Consider the following 25190-nt stretch of genomic DNA (forward strand, 5'->3'; position numbering starts at 1 on the left):
ATCCCATGACAGAAACTAAACAGATGTTATCTGTGAAACTGCTTTGTGATATCTGCATTCAACTCACAAAATTAAACCTTTCTTTTGATTCAGCAGTTTGGGAACACTCTTTTTCTAAAATCTGCAAACGGATATTTCAGGGACAACTTGGCCTATAGCGACAAACCTAATATCTCACAATAAAATCGAGAAAGAACGTATCTGTGAAACTGTTTTGTGATTTTGGATTCAGCTCACAGAGTTAAATTTTTATTTTGATTCAGCAGGCTTGAAACACTCCTTTGGAGAATCTGAGAAGAGACATTTCAGACCACATTAAGGCCTTTTGTGAAAAACTGGGTATTACTGATAACAACTGGAAAAAAAAGTTATCTGTGAAACTGCTTTGTGATGTCTGTATTCACCTCATAGAGCCAAATCTTTCTTTTGACTGAGCAGTTTTGAAATACAATTTTTGTAGAAGCTGCAGAGACATTTCAGAGTGTAGTGAGGCCTATTGTGAAAAAAAAATCTTGTGTTGAAAACTAGAAAGAAGCTGTCTGTGAAACTGCTTTGTAATGTCTGCATTTACCTCAGAAACTTAAAGGTTTCTTTTGATTCAGCAGTTTGGAATTTTTTTTTTTTTTTTTTTTTTTTTTTTTTTTTTTTTTTTTTTTTTTTTGAGAATCTGCAAGGGACATTTTGGAGCCTAATAAGTCTATAGTGAAAATCCAAATATCCTGTGATAAAAACTAGAAAGAAGTTATCTGTGAAACTGCTTTATGATATGTGAATTCAGCTGAGTTAAACCTTTCTTTTGATTCAGCAGGTTGAAAACACTGTATTTGTAGAAACTGTGAAAGGACATTTTAGAGGGCAGTAAGGCCTATAGTAAAAGACTGAATACCCCTAGATAAAAACTAGAAAGAAGTTATGTGAAACTGCTATGTGGTATCTGCATTTAGTTCACAAAGGTAAACCTTTCTTTTGACTTAGCAGATTGAAAACACTTTTTTTTTTTTTTTTTGAGATGGAGTTTCACTCTGTCACCCAGGCTGGACTGCAGCATAGGTGCAGTGATCTCAGCTCACTGCAACCTCTGCCTCCCAGGCTGAAGTGATTCTCCTGCCTCAGCCTCCCTGTAGCTGGGATTACAGGAATATGCCACCACGCCTGGCTAATTTTGTAATTTTAGTAGAGACAGGGTTTCTCCATGTTGGTCAGGCTGGTCTTGAACTCCCAAATTCAGGTGTTCTGCCTGCCTTGGCCTCCCAAAGTGCTGGAATTACATGCATGAGCCACTGCACCTGGCTTTGGAGATACTTTTTTTATAGAAGAGACATTTCAGAGCACATCGAGGTTTATAGTGAAAAACTGAGTATCTTGTGATTAGAAACTAGAAAGAAGTTCTGTATAAAACTGCTTAGTTATGAAAGGACTCAGCTCAAGAGTTAAATTTTTCTTCTGGTTTAACAGATTGGAACACTATTTTTATGGAATATGTGTGAAAACATTACAGAGCACCATGAGGTATATAGTGAAAAACATAATATCTTACAATAAAAACTACAAAGAAGCTATCTGTGAAACTGTTTTGTGATGTGTGGAATCAGATCACAGAGTTATATCTTTGTTTTGACTCAGGAGTTTGGAAAAACTCTTTTTGTAGCATCGTCTAAGGGACATTTCATAGTGCACAAAGGCCTATATTGAAAAACTGAATATCTCACCATTAAAATCTAGAAAAAGCTATTTGTGAAACTTCTTTGTGAAGTGTGGATTCTGCTCTCAGAATTAAACCTGTCTTTTGATTCAAAAGTTTAGAAACACTCTTGTAGAATATGCACATGGATATTTCAGAGCATAGTACAGCTGATAGTGTAAAACCGAATATCATGAGATAAAAATTAAAAAGATGCTACGTGTGAAAATGCTTTTTGTAGAATCAGCTAAGGGACATTTCTGAGCACACCAAGGCCTATAGCATAAAACTGAATATGTTGTGATAAAAACAAGAAAGAAGCAATCTGTGAAACTGCTTTGTGTTGCAAGCATTCAGGTCACAGTGTTAAACCTTTCCTTTGATTCAGAATTTTGGAAATCATCTTTTTGTAGAATCTGTGAGGTACATTTCTGAGGCCACTAAGCCTATAGTGAAAAATTGAATATCTTGTGATAAAATATTGAAAGAAGCTATCTGAGAAACTGCTTTGTGATGTGTGGATCCAGCTTACAAAGTTAAATTGTTCCTTTCATTCAGCAGTTTGGAAACACTTTTTTGTAGAATCTGCAAATGGGCATTTAGGAGTGCATTAAGGCCTATTGTGAAAAATCAAATATCTCTAGATAAAAACTAGAAAGAAGCTATATGTGAAACTGTTTTGTGATATGTACATTCAGCTCACAGAATTAAACCTTACTTTTGATTCAGCCATTTGGAACACACTATTTGTAGAATCTGAGAAGGGACATTTTGGAAGGCATTGAGGCCTATAGTGAAAAACCGAATATCACGTGATAAAATCTAGAAAGAAGCTATCTGTGAAACTGCTTCCTGGTGTGTGGATTCATCTCTTGTAGTATCTACAAAGGCATATTTTGGAGGACATTGAGGCCTATAGTGAAAAAACATATAGCCTGTGATAAAAATTAACAAGAAGCTATCAGTGAAACTGCTTTGCAACAGTGTGGATTCAGCTTCCAGAGTCAAACCTGTCTTTTAATTCACCAACCTGGAAACACTCTATCTGTGGAATCTGCTAAGGGATATTTCAGAGCACATTAAGGCCATTAGTGAAAAACCCAATATCCCATGATAAAAATTAGGAAGAAACTATCTGTGAAACTGCTTTGTGATGTCTGCATTCAGATCACAGCTTTAAGCTTTTATTTTGACTCAACACTTGGAAATATTCTTTTTGTAGAATCTGTGAAGGGACATTTCAGAGGCAATTAGGCCTACAGTGAAAAACTGAATATCCCATAATAAAAACAGAAAGTAGCTAACTGTGAAACTGCTTTGTGGTGTCTGCATTCATCTCACAGAGTTTCTTTTTATTCCACAGTTGAGAAACTCTCTTTTTGTAGAATCTAGAAGAGACATTTCAGAGCCCAATATGCCAACAGGAGAAAATTGAATATCTTGTGATAAAATCTAGAAAGCAACTGTCTGTGAAACTGAATTATGAAATGTGGATTCAGATCACAGAATTAAACTGTTTCTTTGATTCAACAGTTTTGAAACACTCTTTTTGTAGAATCAGTGAAGGGACATTTCAGTGCACAGTAAGGCCTATAGTGAAAAGCCAAATATTACATGATAAAAACTAGAAAGAAGAAATCTGTGTAATTGTTTTGGATGTGTGCATTCAACTCACAGAGTTAAACCTATGTTTTGATTCAGCAGGTTGGAAACACTCTTTTTGTAGAATCTGTGAGGGATATTTCAGAGAACAGCAAGGCCCATATTGAAAAACCAAATATCCCTAAAAACTAGAAAGAAATTATCTGTAAAACTGCTTTGTGATGTATGCATTCATCTCAGAGTTAAACCTTTCCTTTGATTCAGCTGTTAGGAAGCACTCTTTCTGTAGAATCTACAAAGGTACATTTTAAAATGCATTAAGGCCTGTAGTGAAATAACGAATATAGCTAAACAAAAAGTAGAAAGAAGTTATCATAGAACTTATTCCTGATGTGTGCATTCAGCTCACAGAGTTAAACCTTACTGTTAATTCAGCAGTTTGGAAACACTTCTTTTGTAGATTCAGCAAAGGGACATTTGGGAGGTCATTGAAGCCTACAGTGAAATATTGAATATTCCTTGAAAAAAATTGAAAGAAACTCTCTGTGAAACCACTTTGTGAGATATGGATTCAGTTTACAGATTTAAACCTTTGTTTTCATTCAGCAGTTTGGAAACAGGCTTTTTGTAGAATCTGTGGGAGACATTTCAGAGTGCAGTAAAGCCTATAATGAAAAATGGATTATCCCACAATAAAAACTATAAAGGAGTTATTTCTGAACCTGATTTGTGATGTGTGCATTCAACTCACAGAGCTAAACCATTGTTTTCATTCAGCAGTTTGGAAACACTGTTTTTTTAGACTCTACCAAGAGACATTTCAGAGTATATTGAGGTCTGCAGTGAAAAACTGAAAAGCCCGGGATAAAAGCTAGTAAGAAGCTATCTGTGAAAATGCTTTGTGATGTGTGCATTCAGCTCACAGAGTTAAGCCTTTATTTTGATTCAGCAGATTGGAAACATTCTTTTTGTAGAATCTACAAAGTGATATTTTGGGACACAGTAAGGCCTACAGTGAAAAACAGAATATCTCAAAATAAACACTAGTAAGAAGTTATTTGTGAAACTGCTTTGTGATGTGTGCATCTATCTCACATAATTAAATTTAACTTTTTATTCAACAGCTTGGGAACACTCTATTTCTAGAATCTGTGAAGGGATATGTCAAAGGGCATCGAGATCTATACTGAAAAAATGAATAGACACTATTAAAACTAGAAAAAAATTAGCTGGGCATCGTGGCTTATGCCTGTAGTTCTAGCATTCTGGGATGGCTGCGTGGGTGGATCATGAGGTCAGGAGTTCAAGACTAGACTGGTCAAGATGATGAAACCCTGTTGCTTGCATAAAAACAAAAGTTAGCCAGGCACAGTGACAGGAGCCTAAATCTCAGCTACTTTGTAGGTTGAGGCCAGAGAATCACTTGAACCAGGGTGGCAGAGGTTGCAGTGTGCCAAGATCAAGCCTCTGCACCCCAGGCTGGGTGACAGATTGAGACTCCATCTCAAAAAAAAAAAAAAAAATCCAGAAAGAATCTATCTGTGAAACTACTTTGTGATGTGTGCATTCAGCTCACAGAGTGAAACCTTTATTTTGATTCAGCAGATTGGAAACACTCTTTTTACAGTATCTATAAAGTGACATTTTGGGACATAGTAAGGCCTACAGTGCAAAACAAAGTATCCCAAAATAACTAGTAAGAAGCTATTTGTGAAACTGCTTTGTGATGCATACATACAGCTCAGTGAGTTAAACCTTATTTCTGATTCAGCAGTTTGGAAACACTATTTTGGTAGAATCTGTGAAGCAACATTTAGGAGCCCACTAAGGCAAATAGTTAAAAAATGGAATATCCTGAAATAAAAACTAGAAAGAAGCTATCTGTGAAACTGCTTTGTGTTGTGTGCTTTCAGTTCGTGGTGTACAGTATTACATTTGATTCAACAGTTTGAAAGCACACTTTTTGTAGGATCTGTGAAAGGATATTACAAGGCCCAAAAGGCCTGTACTGAAAAACACTATATCCCATGATAAAAACTAGAAAGAAGCTGTCAATGAAACTTCTCTGTGATGTGTGCATTAAATTCACAGAGTGAAACTTTTCTTTTTTTTAATTCAGCAGTTTGGAAACACTCTTTTTGTAGAATCTGAGAAGGTACACTTATGAGTGTATTGATGCCTATAGTGAAAAACGAAAAATCTTCTGAAAAAACTAGAAAGCAAATATCTGTGAAACTGCTTTGTGACATGTAGATTCAGCTCACAGAGTTAAACCTTTCTTTTAATTCAGAAGTTTGGAAACCCTGGTTGTGTAGAATCGGCAAAGGGACATTTGGGAATGCACTGAGGCATTTAGTGAAAAACTGAATATCCCAAGACAAAAACTACAAAAAAGCTACCTGTGAAACTACTTTGTAATGTGTGAATTCAGTTAATAGAAGTAAACCTGTCCTTTAATTCAGCAAGTTGGAAATACTCTTTTTGTAGTTTTTGCAAAACGACATTTTGGAGGGCATTGAGACCTATCATGAAAAAACAAATATAGCATGATAAAAACCTAGAAGAAGGTATTTTTGAAACTACTTTGTGATGCACGCATTCAACCCATAGAGTGAAACCTTTTGTTTGACTCAGCAGTTTGGAAACCCACTTTTTGTAGAATCTGCAAAGGGTGTTTCAGAGCTCTTTGAGGCATATAGTGAAAACCTGACTATTTCTAGATAAAATCTAGAAAGAAGATATTTGTGAAACTGCTTTTGATATGTGCATTCAGTTCACAGAGTTGAATCTTACTTTTGAATCAGATGTTTTTAAACAGTTTTTTTATAGAGTCCACGAAGAGACAATTTAGAGACCACAGAGCCCTGCAGTGAAAAAGCAAATATCCTGAAATAAAAACAAGAAAGAAGCTATTTGTGAACTTGTTTTGTGATGTGTGCATGCAATTCACAGAGTTGAACCTTACTTTTGATTCAGTAGTTTTGAAACACTCTTTTTGTAGAATATGCAAAAGGACATTTCTGAGCCCACTGAGACTTAAAAGTGAAAAACCAAATATCCCAAAATAAAATATCCTAGAAAGAATCTACCTGCCAAACTGCCTTGTGAAGTGTGCATTCAGTTCACAGAGTGAAACCTTTCTTTGATTCAGCAGATTGTGAAAAACACTTTTTCTAGAATCTACAAAGGGACATTTTGGAGTACAGTAAGGATTACAATGAAAAACAGATCACAAAATAAAAACTAGGAAGAAGCTATTCATGAAACTGCTTTGTGATGTATACATTAATGTCAAAGATTTCAACCTTACTTTTGATTCAGCGTTTTGGAAACACTCTTTTTGTAGAATCTGCAAAGTGACATTACAGACCCCAATGAGGCCCATAGTGAAAAACTGAATATTCTGAAATAAAATCTAGAAAGAAGCTATCTGTGAAACTGCTTTGTGACATATGAATTCAGTTCACATTGTTCAATGTAACATTTGATTCAACAGTTTGAAAATATTCCTCTTATAGTAGCTGCAAAGAAACTTTTCGGTGCCCACTGTGGCCTATAGTGAAAACATGTATATCCTAAAATAAAAATGAGAGTCTATCTGTGAAACTGCTTTCTCATGTGTGGATTCAACTTTCAGGGTTGAACCTTTCTTTTGATTAAGCAGTCTGGAAACACCGTTTTTGTGGAATCAGCCAGGGCACATTTCAGTCCGTTGAGACATATAGTGCATATTGGAAAGGATTTTTTTGTAGAATATGCAAAATGGAAATTTTAGAGGGCATGGAGGCATATAGTAAAAGATTGAATATTTCATGATAAAAACTAGAAAGAAGCTATACGTGAAACTGCTTTGTAATGTGTGGATTCAGCTCACAGTTTCACAGAGTGAAACCTTTCTTTCAGCTCACGGAATGATTCATCAATTTGGAAATATCCCACGATAAAAACTAGAAAGAAGCTATTTGTGAAACTGCTTTGTGATGTTTGCATTCAGCTTACAGAGTTAATCCTTTCTTTTGATTCAGCAGTTTAAAAACACTTTTTTTGCTGAATCTCTGAAGGGAGAATTTAAAGTCCACTGAGGGATTAAGTGAAAAACAGAATATCCCAAAATAAAAACAAGAAAGGAGCTATTTGTGAACCCGTTTTGTGATGTGTGCATGCACTTCACAGTTAAACCTTAGTTTGGATTCAGCAGTTTGGAATCTCTCTTTTTGTAGAATCTGCAAAGGGACATTTCTGATCCCACTGAGACCTATAGTGAAAAACTGAATATCTTGAAATAAAAACTAGAAAGAAGCTGTTTGTAAAACTGTTTTGTGATGTGTGCATTCAGCTTACAGAGTTAAACCTTACTTTTTATTCAGCAATTTGGAAACATTCTTTTCATAGGTTGTGCATCAGAACACTTCAAAGATCATTGAGGCATATATTGAAAAACTGAATATCCTTTGGTAAAGAATAGAAAAAATCTATATAGGAAACTGCTTTGTGATGTGTGGATTCAGCTCACAGAGTGAAACCTTTCTTTTGATTAGGCAGTTTGGAAAAAAACTATTTTTGTAGAACCTGCTAAGGAAATTTTCTCAATCCACTGAGGCCTATAGAAAAACACAGAATATCAAGCCATAAAAATGGGAAAGATGCTGTCTGTGAATCCACTTTTTGAGGTGTGAATTCAGCTGGCAGAGTTAAACCTATCTTTGATTCACCAGGTTAGAAACCGTTTTTTGTGGAATCAACCAAGGAACATTTCACACCTCACTGAGACCTATAGTAAAATGTTGAATATCTCACAATACAATTTAGAAAGAAGCTATCTGTGAAACTGCTTTGTGATTTGTGGATTCACCTCACACAGTTAAACTTTTTATTTGATTCAGTAGTTTTGAAGCACTCTTTATGTAGAATCTGTGAAGAAAGAAGCCCCTGAGACCTTTATTAAATTAACTAATATCCTGTGATAAAAACTAGAAAAAAGCTCCCTGGGAAATTGCTTTATGTTGTGTACATTCAGCTCACAGAATTAAACTTTTTTTTTTCTTTGATTAAGCAGTTTGGAAACACTCTTTTTGTACAATCAGCAAAGGGAGATTTTGTAGTGCATTGAGGCCTATGGTGAAAAAATACACATCCCATGATAAAAACTAGAAAAATCTATCTGTGAAACTGCTTTGTGATGGGTCGATTCAGCTTTCTTTTGATTCTGCAGGTTGGAAACCCTTTCTGAATAATCTGTAAAGGAACATTACAAAGCAAACTGAAGTTTATAGGGAAAAACTAAATATCCCATAATAAAAACTAGAAAGAAGCTATCTGTGAAACTTCTTTGTTCTGTGTTTATTCAGCTCACAGTGCTAACCTTACTTTTTATTCATCTGTTTGGAAACAGTCTGTTTGAAGAATCTACAGAGGGACATTTCAGAACGTGGTGAGGCCTACAGTGAAAATCTGAATATCCCACAATAAAATCTGGAAAAATGGCATCTGTAGAACTGCTTTGTGACGTGTGGATTCATCTCACAGGATGAAATCTTTCTTTTGATTAAACAGATTGGAAATACTGTTTTTGTAGAATTGGTGAAGCGGCATTTTGAAGGTCATTAAGACCCATGGTGAAAAACAGAATATCCCTTGATAAAAACTTGCAAGAAACATCTGATCTGTGAAATTTCCTTGTGATGTGGACATTCAGCTCACAGGTTTAAATCTTTCTTTTGCTTCAGGAGTTTGAAAACACTCTTTTGTAGGATACACAAAGCTGCATTTCAAAGGTCATTTTGACTTAGAGTGAAAAACCGAATATTTCTTGATTAAAAACTAGAAAGAAGCTATATGTGAAACTGCTTTGTGATGTGTGGATTCACCTCACAGATTTAAACGTTTCTTTTGATTCAGCATTTTTGAAGCATTCTTTATGTAGAATCTGCAAAGGGCCATTTCCTAGTGCAGTAAGGCCTATGGTGAAACACAGAATTTTATTAGATTAAAAACTAGAAGGAAGCTCTCTGTAAAAATGCTTTGTCATATGTGCAAACAGCTCACAGAGTTAAACTTTACTTTTGAATCAGCAGTTTGCAAATACTCTTTTTGTAGAATCTGTGAAGGGACATTTTGAGCACAGTGAGGCTTATAGTGCAAAAAACAATATTCAGTCACAAAAACTAGAAAGAAGTATCTGAAATTGTTTTGTGATTTGTGGATTCAGTTCACATAATTAAACCTTTCTTTTGATTCAGCAGGTTGGAAACATTATTTTTGTAGAATCTGTGAAGGGACATTTCTCATCCCACTGAGACTTATAGTAAAACATCAAATGTCCAGCCATAATTACGGGAAAGATACTATCTGTGAATCCGCTTTGTGAGACGTGGATTCAGCTGACAAAGTTAAACTTGTCTTTTGATTCAGCAGGTTAGAAACACTTTTTTTGTGGAATCTGTGAAGGGACATTTCACACCTCATTGAGGCCTATAGTAAAAACTCAAATGTCCCACCATAAAACCTAGAAAGAAGCTATCAGTGATAATGCTTTGTGAAGTGTGTATTGTGCTCACGGAATTAAACCTTACTTTTGATTCAGCAGTTTTGAAACACATGTTTTGTAGAATCTGCAAAGGGACATTTCAGAGGGCCTTGAGACTTATAGTGAAAAACCGAATATCATGCAATAAAAACTAGAAAAAAAAATCTATCTGTGAAACTGCTTTGTAATGTGTGGTTTCAGCTCAGAGATTTAAACCTTTCTTTTGAATCAGCAGTTTGTAAACTCTTTTTATAGAATCTGCAGAGATATTTCAAGGTGCAGTAAGGCCTATAATGAAAAACTGAATATCCTGACATACAGACTAGAAAGAAGCTATCTCTGAAACTGCTTTGCAATGTGTGAGTTCATCTCCAAGTGTGAAATCTTGCTTTTGATATGGCAGCTCAGTAACACTCTTTTTGTAGAGTCTACGGGGAGCCATTTTGCAGCCCACTGAGGCCTATATTAAAACACTGAATATGCCGCCATGAAAACTAGAAAGTTGTTAACAGTTAAACCACTTTGGAAAGTATGGATTCAAAAAGTTAAACTTTTCTTTTGATTCAGTGGTTGAAAACACTCTTTTTCTAGTATCTTCTAAGGAACATTTCAGAGCCCACTGTTGCCAATATTGAAATCCCGAATATCCCACGATAAAAACTAGAAAGAAGATCTCCTCTTTGTGATGTGTGAATTCATCCTAAAGAACTAAACCTTTCCTTTGATTCAGCATATTGGAAACCCTCTTTTTGAAGAATCTACAAGGGGACACTTCGGTTCCCATTAAGGCCTATAGAGAAAAAAGGAATATACTTCAAAAAATAACTAGAAAGAATCCAACTGTAAAACCACTTTGTGATGTGTAGATTCATTTCACCGAGATAAACATTGTTTTTGTTTCAGCAGGTTGAAACCACTCTATGTATAGAATTTATGAACGGACATTTCAGAACTTTATGAGGCTATAGTGAAATACCGAATATCCTGTGATAAAAACTACAAAGAAGCTATTTGTGAAACTGCTTTGCGTGTGTGGATTTAGCTCACAGAGTTGAACTTTCTTCTGATTCAGCTGGGTGGAAACACTCTTTTTGTAGAATCTGGGAAAGAATATATTGGAGCCCAGAAGGCCTATAGTGAAAAACTGAATATCCCGTGATAAAAACTGAAAGGAGCTACCTCTGAAACCACTTTGTGGTGTGTGGATTCAGCTCACAGAGTTAAACCTTTCTTTTGATTCAGCTGGTTGTAAACCCTTATTGTGTAGAATCTGCAAAGGGACATTTCAATTCCCAATGAGGCCTATAGTGAAAAACCAAATATTCTGTGAGAAAAACTAGAAACAAGCTTTCTGTTGAATTGTTGTATGATGTATGCTATTATTGCACAGAGCTAAAACTTACTTTTGATTCAATATGTTGGAAACACTCTCTTTCTATAATCTACAATAGGATATTTTGGAGACCATTGAGGCATATAGTGAAAAACTGAATATCCCATGATAAAAACTAGAAACAAGATATCTGTAAAACTGCTTTGCTATGTGTGGATTTATCTTACAGAGTTAAAAAATTATTTTAATTCTGCAAACACTCTCTTGTGGAATGTACAAAGGACATTTCTGAGCCCATCAAGGACTATAGTGAAAAACAGAATATCACGTGATAAAAACTAGAAACAACTTATCTGGGAAACTACTTAGCAATGTGTGAGTTCATCTAACAGAAGTAAGTCTTTCTTTGATTCAGCAGGTTGAAAACCCTCTTTTTTAGAATCTATTAAGGGATGGCCAGGTGGGGTAGATCTCGCCTGTAATTCTAGCACTTTGGGATGCTGAGGAGAGTGGATCACGAGGTCAGGAGCTTCAGACCAACCTGGCTAACATGGTGAAACCCCATCTGTACCAAAAAAAAAAAAAAAATTATCCAGGTGTAGTGGTGGGCGTTTGTAGTCCCAGCTACTTGGGAGGCTGAAGCAGGAGAATGGTGTGAACCTGGGAGGCAGAGCATGCAGTGAGCCAATGTTATGCCACTGCACTCCAGCCTGGGTAACAGAGTGAGACTCCCTCTCAAAAAAAAAAAAAAGAATCTACTAAGGGACATTTTGGGGCCCATTGAAGCCTACAGTGAAAAATTGAATATCCCTTGAATATCCTGCAATAAAGACTAGCAAGCAGATATCTGTGAAACTGCTTTATGATGTATGGATTCATCTCACAGGGTGAAGCCTTTCTTTTGATTCAGCTAGTTCGAAACACTCTTTTTGTAGAATCTGCAAAGGGACATTTCAGAGTCAATTGAGACCTATAGTGAAAAACTGAATATCCTACTATGAAAACTAGAACAACCTATCTGTGAAACATCTATGTCATATTTGGATTGATTTCACAGAGTTAAACTTGTCTTTTGATCCAGCACTTAGAAACACTCTTGAAGTAGAATATCTGAAGTGATATATCAAAACCCATTGAGGCCGATTTTGAAAAACCGAATATCACACAATAAAAAATAGAAACAAGGGCAGGAATTGTGGCTAAAAACCTAAAATCCCAGCACATTATGAGGGTAACTCACCTGAGGTCGGGAGTTTGAGACCAGCCTGACCAACATGAAGAAATCTTTTCTCTACTAAAAATACAAATTGCTCTGGGCTTTGTGGTGCATGTTTCTAATCTCAGCTATTCAGGAGGGTGAGGCAAGAGAGTTGCCTAAACCCAGGAGGTGGAGGTTTCAGTGAGCAGAGATCACACTATTACACTTTAACCTAGTCAAGAAGTGAAAAACCATCTCAAAAAAATAAAAATAAATAAATCTAGAAACAAGTTCTCTGTTAAACCATCGTATGATGTGTAGATTAATCTCACAGAGGTGAACCTTTCTTTTGATTCAGTATGTTGGAAACTTCTTTTAGTAGAGCCTAAGAAGGGACATTTTGTAGCCCATGAAGTCTATTGAAAAAAATGAATATCCCACGATAAAAATGAGAAACAATCCCCCTGTGAAACCTCATTGTGATGTGTGGATTCATCTCACAGAGATAAACCTTTCTTTAGATTTAGCACATTGGAAGCACTCTTTTTGTAGAATATATAAAGGGACATTTCAGAGCCCATTAAGGTCTATGGTGAAAAACTGAATATCTGGAGATAAAAAAGCAGAAACAAGCTATCTGTGAAGCCACTTTGGGATGTGTGGATTTATTTCACAGAGTTGAAATTTTCTTTTGATACAGCAGGTTGGAAACCCAATTTTTTTCAGAATCTATGAAGGGGACATTTTGGAACCCACTGAGGCCTATAATGAAAAATTGAAGATTCCATGACAGTAACTAGAAACAAGCTATCTGTGAAATTGCTTTGTGATCTGTCCATTCATCTCACAGAGGTAATCCTTTCTTTTGATTCAGCAGGTTGGAAACACTATTTCTTCATAGAATCCACGAAGAGTCATTATTGAGCCCATTAGAGCCTACAGGGAAAAACTGAATATCCCGCAATAAAAACAAGAAACAAGCTATCTGTGAAACCACTTAATGATGTGTGGATTCATCTCACAGAGGTAACCTTTCCTTTGGTTCAGTAAGTTTGAAAAATTCTTTTTGTAGTATCTACAATGGGACATTTCAGATCCCATTAAGGCCTATAGAGAAAAACAGAATTTCCCATGATAAAAAATATTTAAAAAAATCTGTGAAACTGCTTTGTGATGTGTGAATTCAAATCACAGAATTAAACCTTTCTTTTGATTCAGCAGGTTGGAAGCACTCTTTTTGTAGAATCTATGAGGGGACATTTCAGAGCCCATTGCAGCCTGTAGTGAAAAACCGAATATCCCACGATAAAAGTGTGATAGGCTTCCCTTAGTGGGTGATCGACCTTTCTCTCTGGTTGTCTATAACATTTTTTTCTTCACTTTAAGTTTGGTGACTCTGACGATTATGTATATTTCTCGGGATTCCGCTTCTCGAGGAGTATATCTGTGGTGTTCTCTGTATATCCTGAATTTGAAAGTTGGCCTGTCTTGCTGGGTTGGGGAAGCTCTCCTCGATAATACCCTGAACAATGATTTCCAGCTTGGTTCAATTGTTCTTGTCACTTTTAGATTACCAATCAAATGTAGATTTGGTGTTTTCACATAGTCCCATATTTCCTGGAGGCTTTATTCTTTCATTTTTAGTATTCTTTCTATAATCTTATCTTCTCACTTTACTTCATTAGGTTGATTTTCAATCTCAAATTTTGTTCACATGATTTATTCAGCTATTGAATATGCTTCACAAAATTCTCGTGCTTTGTTTTTCAGCTCCATCAGGTCATTTATGTTCTTCTCTAAACTGGTTATTCTATTTAACAATTTGTCTAACATTTTTTCAAGGTTCTTAGATTCCTTACATTGGGTTACAACAAACATTTTTAGTTCAGTGGAGTTTCTTATTACCTACCTTCTGAAGCCTACTTCAGTCAATTCATCAAACTCATCCTCCATCCCGTTTTGTTCCCTTCCTAGCGAGTTGTGAATTTTTTTTTCCTGAAATGGAGTCTCACTGTGTCACACAGACTGAAGTGCAGTGGTGTGATCTCAGCTCTCTGAAGCCTCTGCTGCCTGGTTTCAAGCAATTCTCCTATCTCAGCTTCCCAAGTAGCTGGGGTTACAGGTGTACACCACCACACCTGGGTAATTTATCGTAATTTTAGTAGAAACAAGGTTTAACCATTCTGGCCAGGTTGGTCTTGAAGGACCTGACCTCGTGTTCCACCCACATCAGCCTCCCAAAGTGCTGGGATCACAGGTGTGGACCACAATGCCTGGCCTATATTTTTTATATATGATCAAATAACAGTCAGACCGAGTCATCAGTGTGGCAAATTTCTAGGCAACAAGGGAGAGAAGAACTTGGAAGTTGGGGTAGGGACAGTGAAGAAGACACAGTTGCTCCAGGCTGTGCACAGGCAGCCTAAGCTTCCATCCTCCTTGAGGCCTCAGTTTTCAGAGTAACAGTGTCCACTAGGTGATGCCCGACAGCTGTCCTCTCCTAGGTGGTCCCCACAACTAATCAACCAGGGCCGCTGGAAGACACAACCTAAGTCCCCAACCATCAGATAATCTGGAATTTCCAATCAGAGACAAGAGACTGACTGGAAATTCTAAGTCAAGGTCCAAACTAAAAGAATCACTGGCACACCCACCAGGAATAAGATAATTTTTAAAAGAATCATTTCTGTGTTTTGGGTGCAACTGTGTATTTCTGTAAAACAAAATTACTTATTGTAAATGTTACTCTCTTTACTCATTATGTGTACAGTCCTATGATAGACAGATCAGGGGACTCATCACCTCAGAGTCCATAAGACCAGATGCTGACATCTTCAATTTCTATTTAGACTGAATTTAAACAAGCCAGCCAAACACTCTGCGGTGAAACTCTCATAAAGACAAGCGACAGAAAAAGGGAAAGATAAAAAAAAAAAAAATGCTGTCGGGGGAACTGTTTCACGCCTGTCATGCCTGCACTTTGGGAGCCTGAGGGCACATGGATCCCTTGATCCCAGGCAATCTGGAACAGCCTAGACAACATGGTGAAACCTCTCTACAAAAAATACAAAAATTAACTGGTTTCATAACCTTGACTCAAAATTAATGAATAGATTAAAATTAAAAATAAAAAATCTTCAATGCTGTTTTCTCTTATTTTTGCTTCCTACCCTGAGAAGAACATAATACAGCTGTTGTCTGTCTGACTGTCCATCTGCTTGTGAGAGAGTCTCACTCTGTCTGTCAGCCAGGCTGCAGTGCAGTGACACCATTATGGCTGACTGCAGCATCAACCTCCCCAGGGTTAGGTGAGTCTTCCGCTTTGGCCTCCCGAGTAGCTGGGACCACACAGGCATGCACTTCAGGTTGTGACTGTGTTTTCCAAGACTTGACTTGAGCTCCTGGGCTAAAGCATTCCTACCACCTCAGCCTCCCAAAATGTTGAGGTTGCAGGCATTAGCCACTGCACCCAGCCTGACTTAATACATCTGGTCTCATTACACCTTGACCACATGCCCATGAAGAACTCAAATCAAGGGAGAATCAACAAGAGACTTTCAGCATCCTTTTCCTAAAGCAGGGAGGTGGATGGTGGCCGAATGTCCTGCACTTCTGTGGTTTTAGGTGGCCACGTGTAGAGGATAGATTTCAAATATTTCTGTAGAGGCAAAAGCCACTGTCATCTGGAGAAAAGGATGGGGTTTCTGACAGTGTCTGAAGGGCCAGGAAGGTCCAGGATCTGCCAAGGCCCATGTTCTGGGTTGGCGGGTCTATGGAATCCAGGGTAGAAGGAGCCATCGATCCTCACTGAGTTCTTGCCCTAGGCCCCACTGTGCAGACCAAGTCAGAAGGAACAATCCTTCATCCTACATGCCACATCCCTCCACTGAACCTGAAAGCAGATCGATTTTGCAAACATGAGGTGACTCTTCGTTGGAAATGGATGACAAGGGGCTGGCCTTCCCTGAATCAGTAGGATAAAGAAATTATTCTGTGGCATAGAATGAGGTGTGGCTCGAATCTTGAATCTCCATTTAAAACCAACAAAGGTGGCCAGGTGCTGTGGCTCATGCCTGTCATTCCAGCACTTTGGGAGGCTAAGGCAGGCAGATCCAAGGTCAGGATTGTAACACCAGCCCGGCCAACGTGGTGAAACCCCATTTCTACTAAAATTACAAAAATTAGCTGAGTGTGGTGGTGCATGCCTCTAATCCTAACTTCTCAGGAGCCTGAGGCAGGAGAATCGCTGGAACCCAAAAGGTGGAGCCACTGTAACTCCAGCCTGGGGGACAAAGTGAGACTCCATCTCAGAAACAAACAAATGAACAAAGCCAATGAATGTGTTTAACTCAAATTGTCATGCTCGGGTCTATTGATAGGGTACATTGAGCATGCGGGGAAATTTCAGGGGGTGGGGTGGAAACTATTTTGTGGCCTCAAGGGAGGGTTTGAGAGGTAGTCCCACAAACCTGATAGCCTAAGGAATCCCCTGCACTCAAGAGGCGATATTCACTTCTAGCCTGTAGCCACCCATGTGAGATAATTAGGCTCTCTACAGAACTCCTCCTGAAATGGGCTCTCGCTCCATTCAATGAAAATGGGAGAATCTGTTTCTTAGCATGCAGCTGCAGATGAACGATGATCTGGACACTCGCATAAGAAGAATGTCAGGCTCTACTCACACCATGTGGTTTTGTAACCTCCAGCATATGTGCTGGTTGGGGGCGTTGTGGACAGAGGAGTGGAGAGAGTGGTGGTGTCCAGCATGTGCCAGAGACACGGGATGTGATTGGGTTGGTCAGAGTCTAGGGAACTCATCACCTGTCAAGAAGTCTCACCTTCTGCTTTCCTCTCTGACCTACTCTCCACATCTTCATAGTGCAGTGGAGACGATGTAGGTGGAGGATGCCAGCACCTTGGACTTAAGCAAAGGAAGGCCGCCTTCCCAGGGGTTTCACTGGAATGGATGCCTTGGGCAGGCTCACAAAGATGCTGATGGTGACAGAGAGAGGGATATATGGGGGAGGGAGCGGGCCAATGTAGAGTTATGCATTTGACCTCTTTACAGGTAGTCAGCTTTGTGGAGTCCTGTGCATCCTTCCAGAGAGTCATTTAGTGCTGGCAAGCATGGTCTCCAGGATCACAGCTCCCAGCAAAGGCTTTTTTTTTCACATTGAATCCTGGGAAGGAAAGTTCTCAGCAGGCTTAGTCCTCCTATCCAAGAAGCTGAAACCACTTCTGGGAGGTTTTTCAAAGAGTCAGTCATTCCACAAGTGCCGTGGGAGTTCTGGAAATTGAGAGAAGTGTTTGGAGATATATATTTTAGACAGAATAGACAGAGCTTGGTCACGAGTTGTTTAGGACACAGGGGATACAGATTGAGAAAACCCTCCTAGCATCCTAGGTGAACAGAGGTACGATTTATTGAGACAGTAATTCTGGGTAACAGCCGAGGAGAGGGAAAAGCAAACTCAGATTTTAAGGTAGGATTTTAATTAGTATGTAATATCTATGAGATGTCCAAGATCAGAGATGAACTCACCAGTTCTGTACAGGATTCTGTATGGAGATCAAATCTGGGATTTCTGAAGTTAAGAATTCAGCCTTGGTAACAGATTAGATTAGATCTACGTGAGCCTATACTAGAAAAAATACAGGGAGGGAAGAATAGGACAGAGAAAGAAAGATACAAAGAGAGAGAGAGAGATAGAGAGAGACAGAGAGAGATAGAGACAGAGACAGAGGGAGAGAGGCAGATAAAGAGAGAGAGAGGAAGAGGAAGGAGATACTCAAGAAATAATTACAAATATTTTATAATGCTCTGATGCCATAAACAGTGGCCAGAGTATGCTTTGAAAACAAGAACATCAAAAACAACAGCAGCAGCAGCAACACTCACTTACAGATTTTTAGAAAGTAGGATATTTTGAACTATAGTTTGCCTCAACCGGTTCTCACTGCATGTTGAGAGATTTGCAAAAGTGCTAGTTAACAACAGAAGAAAACAGCAGCTAATATGTCCTGGGGAAAATATACATCTTCCTAAAAATTGGTGAATTCTACTTAAGCTGAAAATAAATACGAAAAAGAAAAAACAATAACAAAACGAAACAAGCAAACAAACACGGGCCACAGCATTGTCTCTGGAAATCTTAAAAGAGCAAAATGCTTTGTAGAAAGCGTCTCTATATTGGGCAAATACTAATAAGGCCCAGAGTAGAGCAGTGACGCCTTTCCCATTTTGAAAATATGCTGGCCTGTGGTAGGAGAAAATAAAAAAAAATTACATCTTGATGAAAGGTGATTGAGACCAATCCAGGATGAAGCTTTCTTAGGGAGAGGGGCCTGAGGAGCAAAGGGGGAAAAAACTCACAACTGCAGTCTGGCCCACCTGCCTGTCCCCTTGTCCATGCGGGTCAAGGTCTATGCCATCGGCCCAAGCTGCCTCTGCGGCACTGGGACCGTGCCTCCCACATCTTCAAAAACTGTGGCCAATGAGTGAGGCCTGACGACCACCAATGCAAATGTCAGCCTGGTGAGAATGAGATCACTGGGGAGGGGTGGGGGAAGGGGAGAGAAGACGGAGGCACACCAGGGTGGCACTAGAACATTTCCAAGCACGGTGGTGGGAGGTGGAAGGGTTGGGGGAAACCTACCTAACTAACACTAAATTGCGGTAAAAGGGCTTGGGGGTGACTTAAAAATTAAAGTGACCCTACATAAGGCCAAAGTGGAAGAGCCTATGAACATTAAAGAAACCAACACATGAAGAAAAATAATGTGCTGATAAAAGACCAACAGGGGCCCCGCCAGGGCAGAGGTTCCCTAGGAATGAGGGAGAGAGCGCGGGGCCTCCAGAAGGCAGGAAGAGAAACCAGGTGACCCAGGCTCTGTGAAGTCGGCCAGACCTCCCTCTGTACCACCTCCACTTTAAATAACAGTGGCCACTAGGTTATGCCCGAAGACAACCGATGCTTGCAAGTGTCAGTCAGCACGGAAAAGAAACGAGCGATACATCGTTCTGGATCAGGGTGGAGGTAGTGGTGCCGGGGGTGGAAGAGCAGTGTCTCGTCAAGAGAACATCACCGCCGTATTATCCTGGTAGCGATACAGTGCCATTTACTAGAAATCACTCAAGAGTTTCGCTCTTGTTGCCCAAGCTAGAGTGCGGTGGCACAAACTCGGAACACTGCAACCTCTGCCTCCCAGGTTCAAGCGACTTTCCTGCCTCAGCCTTCTGAGTACCTGGGATTATAGGCATGCACCACCACGCGCGGTTAATTTTGTATTTTTAGTACACGCGGGGTTTCTCATGTGGGTCTGGCTGGTCTCGAACTCCCGACCTCAGGTGATCCGCCCACCTTGGCCTCCAAAAGTGCTGGGATTACAGGCATCAGCCACCGCGCCCCACCATGTGTATAGAATTTTACACCAAAATAGTGAGCTTTCTTCCTCGTTGCCTTCACAATTGGTTTCACTAGGTAAGATTTTCTTTAACCGTTTATTTTTAAATTGAGGAGTTTGTAAGGGAAATATGAGAAGTAGACTTCACAAGTGACAGGGGGAAATGTCTGAACACGCCCCTTCCATCCAAGTGCGTATCTGGCCTCGACCGCCAGAAATCATAAACCGAGTGGGGAAGCCCAGCAAGAGCTGTCTGTCTAGATTCCTCTCCTCCTCTCCAAGGACAGCGCTCCTTCCTTTCGTGGAAGGTGCAGGACCCTCCGCAGAACGTGGGTCTCTTAGTTTATTGTTGATTTCATCTACGGTGATGATAATAAAAGAGGTATGAGAGTAAATCAACCTTTAGGACACTCCCCTCCGTCCTCACCACACAGATCCCTCCCCGCACAAACTCTCACCCCTGCATTCCCTACTGAAGCCCAAGAAAGGAAGAAAGACAGAAAGTAAAGTAAGAGGTCAGCATCCAAGGCAGTGGAGGTGGGGGATCTCAAAGGGTGAGCAAGAGGTGGGGGGCTGGGGATGTCGCTGCCAAGCTAGAAAAGGTGGGAGACTGACTATCTATCCCCACTCCCCAGCCTTCGGGGGGGTGGCTCCTGAAAAGCTTCTGAATGGAGAGAAGCCTGAGGCTATAGAAGTCACCAGATAGGACTCCAGAAAGGGAATAAGGATTTGGGCTTTTGAACAGGGCTTTGGAACGCGGTGCTGTGGCTTCCAAGTTGATGGTCTTCACCTCGCACAGAGCTAGACTCTGTCAAAAAAAAAAAAAAGAAAAAAGAAAAAAGAAAAGAAAGAAAAAAAAATTAGTACACTCGTCGTGGTCGTGAGTGATTACCGGGAGGCCAGGCGAAGTGGCTCAAGCCCGTCTTTCCAGCACTCTGAAATGCTGGGTCAGGAGGATTGCAACGAAGTGATGAGACACTGTCTGTAGAAAACATTTAAAAATAATCTGGGCACAGTAGCGTGTGCCTGTGGTCCCATTTACTCTACTCTGGAGGAGGAAGGATCACTTCCTCCTCCTCTGAGGAGGAAGGATCACTTGAGCTAATGTGTGTCTAGGCTGCAGTGTGTGAGCTATGATGGTATCACTGCACTCCGCCAGGGTGGCAGAGTGAGATGCTATCTCTGAATCAATCAATCAATCAAATCACTGAAAGGACTTCTCTATTTCTTACTTTCAATGGATATCTCTTTAGGTCAGATAGGCATGATGGCTCACTCCAGTAATCCCAGCACTTTGGGAGGCCAAGTTGGGAGGATTAAAATAAAGAAAGAAAAAAATAAAGGTGGCGGGAGGTGTATATCCTTGACTGGTGACTAACATTACACAAACCCTACAAGGAAGGAATGTGTGTAGGATTCAGTAAACGCATCCCGTTTTCTTAAACTACTGTACAGTGTTGTCATCTTAAAGGTGAGTGGGGCCAAGGATGAGGGTGGCTCATGCCTGTAATCTCAGAACTTTGGGAGGCCAAAGTAGGTGGATCATGAGGCCAAGAGTTCAAGACCAGCCTGGCCAAGATAGTGAAACCATTTCTTTACTAAAAATACAAAAATTGCAGGGTGCAATGGTTGGAATGTATAATCCCTGCTACTAGGCAGGCTGAGGCAGGAGAATCACTTGAACCTGGGAGGCGAAGGTTGCAGTGTGCCAAGATCAGGACACTGCACTCTTGCTCTGGGTGACAAAGCAACACTCCATCTCAAAAAAAAAAAAAAAAATATATATATATATATATATATAAATATAAAGGATGACAGAGAAAGACTCTGTCTCAAAATATATATATATATATATATATATATATATATATATATATATATATATATATATACATATAAAAAACAGGATGAGTGGACCAGCCTGACTAACATGGCAAAACACCGCTCATCTCTACTAAAAATGAAAATATCAGCCAGGCATGGTGGCACACACCTGCGATCCCAGACACTCAGGGAACCTGAGGCACAAGAATCACTTGAGCCTGGCAGGTGGAGGTAGCAGAGAGCCTAACTTGAGCCACAGCACTCTGGCCTGGATGACAGAGTGATACCCTGTCTCAAAAAAAAAAAAAAAAAAGATGAGGCCGGACACGGTGGCTGACACCTGTAATCCCAGTGCTTTCAGGGCCAAGGCAGGTAGATCATAAGGTGAGGATTTTGAGACTAGTCTGACCAATATGGTGAAACTCCATCTCTACCAAAAATACAAAATTAGCAGGCTTGGTGTTGCACTCCTGTAGTCCCACCTGCTCAGGTGGCTGAGGCAGGAGAATCACTTGAACCTGGGAGACGGAGGTTGCAGTGAGCCGAGCTTGGACCAATGCATTCCAGCCTAGGTAACAGAGGGAGAATCCACCTCAACAAAAAAATAAAAAGAAGATGGAAAATATAGATCTCAGAGTTGACAAATGGGTAGATCCAGTATGAGATGCACATAGGATGGTGGCCAAGATTGATTTGCAGTTTTCTTTTTTTATTTTTATATTTATTTATTTATTTTTAGCTCTGTCACCAGGCTGGAGTGCTGTGGTGTGATCTCAGCTCACTGCAATCTTTGGCTCCCTGGTTCAAGCCATTCTCCCACCTCAGCCCCCTGAGTAGCTGAAATTACAGTCAAGCACTACCATGCCTAGCTAATTTTGAACTTTTTTTAGAGACAGAGTTTCACCATGTTGGGTAGGATGATCTTGATCTCCTGACCTCATGATCTGTCCACATTTGGTTCTTTCTTTCTTTCTTTCTCTTTCTCTCTCTCTTTCTTTCTTTCTTTATTTCTTTCTTTGTCTTTCTTTCCTACTTTCCTTCTTTCCTTCTTTCTTTTCTTTCTTTCTCACAGGACTACCCAGTTTAGAGTGGGTCATGACTGACTGCTGCCTCAACCTTTCAGGCCTCAAGTGATCTCCTCCTTATCTCAGACTCCTGAGAAGCTGAGAATACTGGCATGCACCACCATGCCTATCTAATGTTTTTATCATTTTTATTATGATTATTATTATTTTGAGACAGGATCTCGCTCTATCACCTAGGCTGGAGTGCCGTGGCACACTCTTGGCTTACTGCAACCTCTCCCTGCCTGGTTCAAGTGACTCACTGACCCCAGCCTCCTGAGTTTTTGCCATGTTGGTCAAGGTTGGTCTCGAACTCTTGGCCTTAATTTGATCCACCTGCCTTGGCCTCCTAATGTTCTGGGATTACAGGCCTGAGCCACTGCACCTAACTGAATTTTATTCACTCTATCTCATATATACTCAAAGAAATTGCTTGGAAGTCAATGCTAGCATAATCCCCATTGTGCATATATTTCAGGTCTGGGGAGACCTGAAACAGTGATTTGTGATGGTCACAGAAATGAGAAGAAAATAATGTTTTAATCCAGCTCTGTTCCCTCAAACCTGGGGCCCTGGCTACATTTAGATATCTTCATGCGGTAAGGGGCTTGTGTTTGCATAATTGTGTACAGGTGAAGAGTTGACATGGGAAAGGAAGATGAGTAATCAGCAGCTGTGCAGGGACTTTGCATACGTTTATAGAAGAAAAGAGCTCAGGAAATGATGGAATCTTGAAGAACTAACACACTCCTCTTGTGACAGAACCTGACAGAATTTACAAGTTTGAAAACTAGACATAATCTAGAGAAACACTCTAGAGACAGCCCTGTACCTAGCTCATTTTATGGGGGATGCTTAAGAGAACATTGTGTTCTTATTTCATGGTGACATTTCTAAGCTGTTGCCTTAGAAATGTCCAAAGTGAGAGCCTTTTCAAATAATACAGACATTGGCTAAGCCCACATCCTTGACACCTGTGTCTATTTGGCAAGAGACACCCAAAGATAAGGCACTGTAGCCCAGGACAGGTCTGTCCATTCCAGGCCTCTCTTGTCTTCTAATCTGGGAAACCTCATCTGGCCCACCATAACCATGTGTTGCAGGGGGAACAGGAAAGGAGGTGGCTTTTCCTCACATATGCAGGTTGTCAGGCATTGGAACTCTGGTAAGTCTGTCATGTTCCCACACAGGCCATGGCTGGTTGAATAAAAAGTTGAGTGTGGAGACCAAGTGTGTCTACTCAGATGTGAATCCCAAGGCCTTTATCTGTCCTCTGGTTTCCTCAGGGCCTGGGGGTCTATGCAGATGCTCCTGTGTGCCTGATCTTGGGAGTAGAAATTTTATTTTTTTAAAGACAATCTTGCTGTGTCACCCAGGCTGGAGTGCAGTGACTCAATCTCCACTCACTGCAAGCTCTGCCTCCTGGGTTCATGCCATTCTTCTGCCTCAGGCTCCCGAGTACCTGGAACTACAGGTTCCTGCCACCACATCCAGCTGATTTTTTTTTTATTTTTAATAGAGATGGGGTTTCACCGTGTTAGCCAGGATGGTCTTGATCTCCTGACCATGTGATTGACCCATCTCAGCCTTCCAAACTGCTGGAATTACAAGTGTGAGCCACCATGCCCAGCCAGGAGCAGAATTTCTAATCGGGATGTCACCTTGTGGTAAATACAAGGGAGACCATTAACTTTTTTGTTTTTTTGGGTTGGCTTGGCTGCTGGGCATTCTCTTTACAGAGCTGTATTAAAATCAATGAGCAGCTCTTTGATGAGTTCAAGTCCCCATCTCTTTGGACAAGGTGCAGTTTTGCCATACAACCAAGCATGTCCTACGGTGAGCTATGGTGAGAGCAGGCACATGGGAGTCTCTACAGACAGAGGCCTAACAAGGCCAGGATGGGTCCAAAACCCAGACCCAAATATGGACTGTCTCTGGGCTCTGTCTTAGAGCTTTTTTCTCAGAGTGACCCAAAGTTCTGCCGTCAAAAAATCTGGCCTTTATTAGTCCCAATGGCAACTTGATTAAGTGTAAATTCCCTGTTCACATACTTGTGGAAATACCAGAGGAGGTCTTTTTGTTGTTTTTACTTTACACTAGGCTGTATTTATTCATGTTGCTACAGTTTGTATTGTTTTAACTATTTACCCCAGGTATCTTCTGTAACAGGCAGCTTCACTGTACTGCCAGACTTTCTCTGAGACTTAAAAGCCACCACTATTACTAGGGAGGTTTTTACACAAAAATAGGGAAGTGGTTACATGAAAAAAAGTTATGTTGTTCTCTGCATTTGCCTGCAATATGTCACCTCAGAGAACTCATCCCTGTAGGCCATCAGGGTAGAAACTGTGCCTTCAGATGTCTTTGTAATATTCTATTAAAGAAGGCCATTTCCCAGAGTGGCTTAACCTTTCAATAATGGTGGAGCATGCCATGATAACACTCTATTTTCATTTTAGTTGTAATGAAGAAAATTTATCTGCATGTCATGATTTCCTGTAACAGCTTGCTTGGGCTTCCATAATCCAGTACCGTGTACTGAAGCTCTCAATGGAAAC

The 25190-nt window shown here is 39.9% G+C and overlaps 1 pseudogene; it reads left to right on the top strand.

The window, feature by feature from the left end:
* The window catches only part of LOC129053292 (heat shock transcription factor, Y-linked-like), a 42322-nt pseudogene extending 22877 nt beyond the window's left edge, over positions 1 to 19445 (top strand).
* Positions 19446 to 25190: the final 5745 nt, after the last annotated feature.

This window comes from Pongo abelii, chromosome Y, assembly GCF_028885655.2.
Source record: "Pongo abelii isolate AG06213 chromosome Y, NHGRI_mPonAbe1-v2.0_pri, whole genome shotgun sequence".
Lineage (NCBI taxonomy): Eukaryota > Metazoa > Chordata > Mammalia > Primates > Hominidae > Pongo > Pongo abelii.